This window comes from Pantherophis guttatus, chromosome 1, assembly GCF_059756535.1.
Source record: "Pantherophis guttatus breed Tessera chromosome 1, ASM5975653v1, whole genome shotgun sequence".
Lineage (NCBI taxonomy): Eukaryota > Metazoa > Chordata > Lepidosauria > Squamata > Colubridae > Pantherophis > Pantherophis guttatus.
In genome coordinates this window covers 232,481,870-232,488,023 of record NC_142063.1, presented here as the reverse complement: position 1 = coordinate 232,488,023, position 6,154 = coordinate 232,481,870, and positions in this window count along the sequence as shown.

Here is a 6,154-nt window from a genome sequence, read left to right as displayed (position 1 = left end):
GAGACTACAGCATGTGTTTAGTCCTAAATCACTTTCCATGGCTAAAGGTAGATCTGAATCTGGGTGTCTCAAGTTTTTGTCCAACAGCTGAATCACTACACTGAATTGGCTCCCATTTTTGTTGCGTCATCATGGCCAACATGGTACTTTCCAGACAAGGGAAGAATTCTTCCATTTGCATATATACATACATATCCATAAATAGGAATTTAATTTGAAAATTAAGGGGAAAATAATGTTTTATATCCCCCAAAAGCCACTAGTCTAATACTTGGAAATTAAAATTTATGGCACATACAGAGTTTTAATCTAGTTGTCTAATTGTCAAACTCTTGTTCTAGGCTTCTGTGGAGCCTGCTGGATTCAGTGTTCACTCCGAAACACAGTTATCTCAAAACAAGGGATTTTGCATTATTGTTCAAAATATTATGAGTACAAAATAGTTTAGGAGGAATGGAGGCTCCGCTATAACGATTTTAACTACATTAACATTTCAAATAATTCTCCGCCTCAGTGGAGAAACTGTGAAGTTCATCTGCCATTCTGTACTCCAGCTTGCATGCTGGAGAAGCAGGCATGTTTCTGCAATCATCAGCTCTTTGCATTGCTGAAAAAAAGTGTGAACCAAATGTGAGTTTTTTGGAAACACATGGGCAAGCTGCCAAGGTACTAATGAAAACTCATTCCAAGAAGAGTTGTCAGTCTTTTTATTGTACTGTGTTTCAGTCATCCACCTCCACAAAGGCTACAGCTCATTTAGTTCCAACTCTGCTGTTGGTCTTTGCAGGGAGAAAAAAATCAGTTCTGTCACTTGCATGATGAAGCTTCTTCTGGAACGTTTTAACATTCACCCAAAACTTTGGCTGAAACATCTTAATGTTTTAACTATACATCCTCGGTTTATTAACTCCAACTCTTTTGTATGTGCAATATCCATATTTTAATGTAGCAGTTTTTTAAAAAAAATTAACCTCATATATTAATAAGCAAAAACTAAAAGTTGCGTCTATACAACTAACTGAATTAAAACATAGTTGGCTAATTTGTGAATTAATGTGTTTTACAAATACAGCCATTATCAAGGAAAGATCTGTTAAATTCCAGCTGCATTCATACTGCTTAAATCCTTCTGAAATTTTTATAGAATGTGAATGGAGAGGAATGGAACAAATAAACCATGTTAGAAGTAGGAAATGTATGCTAACTTTGTATCCTAGATAAAGTCATTTCTCCACAGTTGATATTCTGTTTGGTTTTTCAGCACCAACTTACTTACAGTCTGAAAGTTTTTTTGCAAATTCAAATTTCTTACAATATTAGACAACTCTAGGATTAAGAGCCTGGGTGGCGCAGCAGACTAAAGTGCTATTAAGTAGCACCAGCTGCCTGCAATTACTGCAAGTTCAAATCTCACCAGGCTCAAGGTTGACTCAGCCTTCCATCCTTTCGAGGTAGGTAAATTGAGGACCTGGATTGTGGGGGCAATAAGCTGACTTAGTATAAAAAAGAACACCGCTTAGGGGGGGCCGAAAGCCCTACTAAGCAGGTATATACAAAAGTATGAAGGCTATTGTTTAACGCATTGTAAGCCGCCCTGAGTCTCCGGAGAAGGGCAGCATATAAATCGAACCAATTAATTAATTAATTAATTAATTAATTAATTAATTAATTAAATTTAATTATTTCTAGTTCATAAAGGTTCACAGGCCATCTCCATCCCTCTAAAAATAATTGCCATTGATCAATTAAATCCCCACATAATATTAACCCAGCAAGGCTTAAATGAATGCTGCCAGCATTTCTTTAAAAATTGTGTTTATTGAACAGAACACAAAAAAAGAAAAAATAAATTGTACATACTGGTATATATGTGTGGTATATGTGTACATCTCTTGTTTGTTTATAGAGTTTTAAACAATTGTTTCAACAGAGGATGACAACATTTCATTATAATTGTTCATTCAAAAGTCTACTATTGTTAATTAGTAAGCAACAACTAATATCAGGTCTTCAGTTCATTGAGTAATTGGGATCATACATTTATCTTTCCAATACTGAAGAACAATATATTGACAACAAGAATGGTGTAGAAATTGCATCTATCTCCATTTTCCAGCCACTAGTTTCCATGTAGGTATAGACATCTGAAATTAAAACCTGATCAAAATCAAGTTAATGTAAGTTAAAATGATTTTCTGTGGTAAGTTCAACAAGAACAGACATGCCATAGTTTGCAAAATAAAACAGATATACAGAGAGACCACATAGAGACAGACACACATACTGAGAGTGTATTACATGCTCAAGACTATGAATTATATCGTAGGAAATATCTTTTTTCAGATTTGACACTGTTGTTGCTGCTGGAAGTGATGCCTCAGATTCCTTTCAGGGGAATCTTTGAAATAAAATATGTGACTCATGTCACAAATCAATATAATTGTTTGGGAATCAAATTCTAATGTTTAACAAAATAACATGGTGCCAACAAAAAAAATATGCAGAAACATCAGTGGCGTTGTTTAATGATTTGGGGGAGTTAAGACTTGCAAGCCATCTGCTAATAGGAAATTAACTAACCATTTAACTGATCAATTACCAGCTGCAACTGCAGATCCAGGAGCATTTTGTATGTGTAATGATGATACATCCTGGTATGGTACAGCATGTAGGTTTTTTTTAAAAAAACAATTCATTTTTTTAAAAAAATATTATTTATTTTAAAATAATGACATACAACAAAGCTCTACGTCACTACCATCAACGACAGAAAGGACAGTGATTATACTACCAAGAAATATAATTATAGTGAATAAAAGAAAACATAACAAGAAATCTCAAATGAACAGGAAAATAACTACATAGTTAATTCAATAATTAAGGTGATATGTAAACCACTTAGCAACCTGCTATCTCCTCAAGCCTAGACTCAGTCTAGACCGCTGATACTTTTCAAAAATAGGTAATACATTCATATTCCTGGTTTCTTAAAATCAAGAGAACAATTTTCTTTCCAATTACATAAAATTATCCTAGTGTCCATCTCTTTTTTTTGGGGGGGGGGGGATTCCAGTAAACCCCCAAAAATATTTTCTGATGAATTAATTCCATTAATTCATACCTACTGCTAAGAGGTATATTTAATTTTTTAAACACTTCAAGCCACTGTTTTTCCAAAACAGGACATTCCAATTTGTCATTCCTCAATTCAAATATATAACTAAAACTGACTTACGTTCCTCATTTTAATACCTCTTTTAAAGAAGCTAAGATTTCAGGAACCATGGAAGGTGATTTAGATTTAGATCCAGATTTAGGCTACATTTCAAAGGTGTTAAATCCATGCTTTCCAACAGGTCCAACAAGCAGAATAATCATAATAAATCTTATTCTCAAAAAATACAGATATAAACTATAGGTGATATTATAGCTGACTCTGTAAACCACTTAGAAAGCGCTGTAAAGCACTGTGAAGTGATATATAAATCTAAGTGCTATTGCTATTGCTATTACAGTATTAATCTTTGTTTTGTGCAGCTCTGTAAACATTTGATCTGCTTCTCAATATAAAATTACTATAAATCATGTTTAAAAATATCCTAGTTTATCTTTTTCATTTCACTTTACACAGTGGAATCTCAATTTATAAGACATGGATACAAAAAAATTGCATTCAAGGGACTTAATTCTATGGTGAATTATGTCATTTACATAATTACATAATTCATTCAAGTGATGTAAAATTGCCATGATGCATTCTTTTCTCTCTTCAATAAGTCCCTTAAAATGAGGTTTCATTATGCTTATTTTCATATAATTTTAGGTATCACATGCAGATGCTGGTGGGCAAGAAATCAAGGTAAAACGTTGGAAGACAAAGACCTGTGTATTATACATTTAGACAAAATCATCGGAAATGCCCCGCTGCACTGAGCTATTGTGAAAGATATCTTCCCACCCATAGTATTGAAGGTAGAGTCATCTGTAAATTCCAGCAACTCTCTATTCATGGAAAGAAAGATGAGACATCATCTTGCTGTTCCACTAAAGTAAAATCTCTTGGACTATTTATGTGCAAATTGCTTATAATGTATTTAAACATTTCTTCCATAGAACAGGCATCACTATATCAAGGAATTGTGCAGCAAGTGTCCAAATGGTGTCGGGGACATACAGTTACTTTTTTTAAATTATTATTATTATATTTTTATTGTTAAGGAATAACAAAAAGGAAAAAAAATCAATACAAAAAATCAATAGTAAGGAAAAAAAAAATTTCCCCCCCAACGTGCTATACAAACGGAAAGGAAGTTTTAGAAACTTGAAGTCTTCAATTCTTCCAGAAATCTCTTTGATAAGGTACTGGTGCCGATTCATCCAATCTCCCAAGTGCAAAGTCCACAAATGGTTGCCAAGTGTTCCCAAAAACATTTTCTTTATATATACCACTTCTAATTTTAATATCACAAGTCAATTTATCATTTAATGCAAATTTCCATGTTTCGTTGTACCATTCTTCTAATTTTAAATCAACATTTAATTTCCAATATCTAGCAATTATAATTCTCCCCATTATAACCAAAATCCTCACCAATTCTCTTTCTCCAGTTGTTAATGTTGTTTCATTCAATATTAATAATAATATGGTTTCCAATTTCAATTTGACCCTCTTCTTAATTATTTCAAATATTTCATTTTCTATCCTAGACCAAAAAAGTTCAACCCCATTTCATTTACACCACATATGAACATATGTCCCGAGTTCCACTTTACATCTCCAACACATTTTATCCACTTTATTATCCATTTGAAAGAGTCTTATTGGGGTCAAATACCACTTCCAAATAACTTTATAATTATGTTCTTTAATCCTTATTGATAATGTCCTCATTATTCTGCTAACCCAATTCATATTCCAATTTTGATCAGAAATTTCAATACCCAGTTCTTTTACCCAATTCTCTTTCATTACCCTTTGTGGATTATTATCAGAGTTAATAATTTTATAAATTTTACTAACTAATCCCTTTGGCCCAATTTCATCTTTTATTATTCGAGATGTCAAATTTTCAAATTCCGTTTCCTTTCTGCTCTCATCATTCCTTTCTTTGCATTTCCTATTCCATTTATTCATTTGAATTCTTTCAAACCAATTAATGTTTAATTTTCCATAAATTTCCTCTTTCCTCATTTCATTTTCTATAAATTTCAACCATTCACTAATTATTTCCACTTTCTCTTCTATTATAATCCTCTCTCTGTTACTATTTAATTTGATTGGGCAATTCTCTTTCAGTTTACCTAAATACAATGCGTCTGGTATTAATTTTTTTGCTACTCTGTCCCAATTTTTAGTCAAACTATTTAACCAATAATTGCAAATTTTAACCTTACCTTTAAAATTTTCCAAAAACCATTTGTAACCAAACTTCTTTATTTCCTTCATTTCCAAATTACCCCAAAGTTTAACATCTCCTTTTAAAATTTTTACTACTGTTTTTATATTAAATGCTCTATAATAGTTTAATAATTTTGGAATTCCTAAACCACCTTGTTTTTGGTTCTGATACCACATTTTCTTAATCTGTCTTGGTTTTTTATCCCCATTACAAAATTTATCTAATTTTTTTTTATATACTTCAATGTCCTTCTCGGTTAAAAAAATTGGAAGCATCTCGAATAAAAAGTTAAATTTAGGAAGTAACATCATTTTACAAAAAGCTACTCTACCAAACCAAGATAACTTGAGTTTTTTATATTTCCCAGTTTTCTCTTCAATTTCTTTTGTTACTATGTCATAATTTAGTTTCTTTAAATTTTTAATTTTAAGTGAAAGTATAATACCTAAATATCTTAAAATTATCCTTTATCCTAATTCCAAATTGATTTTGTAATTTTTCTAATTTATTTTCCCTATCAATTTCCATTAATAATTCTGATTTTGCCCAATTTACTTTCAAACCAGTCATATCTTCAAATTCTTCCAAATGTGTTTGAACTCTTTTTATATCATTTGTAATATTATTTAAAATGACAAGAGTGTCATCTGCATATAAATTAACTTTGATGCCTTTATAACCTATTAATTCTGAATCCTCTTCAATCAAAGTTGTTAAAATTTCCATTGCTAATAAAAATAGGGTCGGAGACAGAG